This window comes from Rhagoletis pomonella, unplaced genomic scaffold (assembly GCF_013731165.1).
Source record: "Rhagoletis pomonella isolate Grant_MI unplaced genomic scaffold, Rhpom_1.0 Rhpom_scaffold_00006, whole genome shotgun sequence".
Taxonomy (NCBI): domain Eukaryota; kingdom Metazoa; phylum Arthropoda; class Insecta; order Diptera; family Tephritidae; genus Rhagoletis; species Rhagoletis pomonella.
Window position 1 is genome coordinate 5,245,261 of NW_023458560.1, and position 1,080 is coordinate 5,246,340.

Consider the following 1,080-nt stretch of genomic DNA (forward strand, 5'->3'; position numbering starts at 1 on the left):
GCATATAAATATCTTTCAGCAACCACCATGTTTTAGGCCAAAAAAATTTACTTTTTTCCGGTAGGTGGACTATTCGAAAAAATCTTATTATGGTCCGATTTGCTGAAAATTTGGTACGTAGGTAGCTTTTTACCTAGATTAGCATATACGATCCTTTTTTCCGCGCAGTGGACCAGGGACCGATCTATTCGAAAAAGTTGTATTTATCGTCCGATTTGCTTGAAATTTAGTACGTAGGTAGCCTTTTCCTAGATTAACATATAGGATCCATTTTTTCTTCTAATATGTTCCGTTTTGTTTGAAATTTGGCGCGTAGGCAGCGTACTGCCTGGATTAACATATAGGACAGTTTTTTTCTTATAGGTGGATCAGGGACCGATCTATTATATAGAATAGAACTGAATGATTGTTGTACAGTTTGAAATGTTTTAAGGCGCCGCAAAGCAAGCTGGTATTGGCTATTTATCGATACTTATCTATACCAATTATATTAAGAGAAGTGCCTCCTAAACGACCGAAATGATTTTAATAAAATTTTTGCCCTAAAGTTCCTGCATAGTTTAGGTTCACAACTTAAAACGCCAAGTGGCGCTGGAGTCGAGTTATTCAAAATATTCTTTGGTAACGTGAAGGGAAATATTTCTGCGAAAATAACGGCTCGCCAGGTGGCTCTGGAATCGAGTTATTACTAAAAATCGCATTTATGGTCCCATTTGCGTCATTAATAAGAGGTACATTGGTAACGGTAGGGGCAATACTACTGAAAAACAGAGCCGCAAGGAGGCGCTGGAGTCGAGTTATTGCTAAAAATCGTCAAGTGAAGTCATTCGGAGACACCAGGGATCAAAATCAATTTACCACCGTTAAATCGGTCACCATAACCATTGTGGTCCTTGATTTACGGCGACTAAACAAAATAAAGACAATTCTTGACGAATGCCTACAAATTCAATTGTAAGACATTTAAGGTATTTTGTCAGAAATAAGTCAATGTATATTGGATTCCTGTGGACCAATGATGTTCTCTCATTTTGAAATTGCCACCACCTTTTCTATATAGATTCAAGGACGATTCACCAT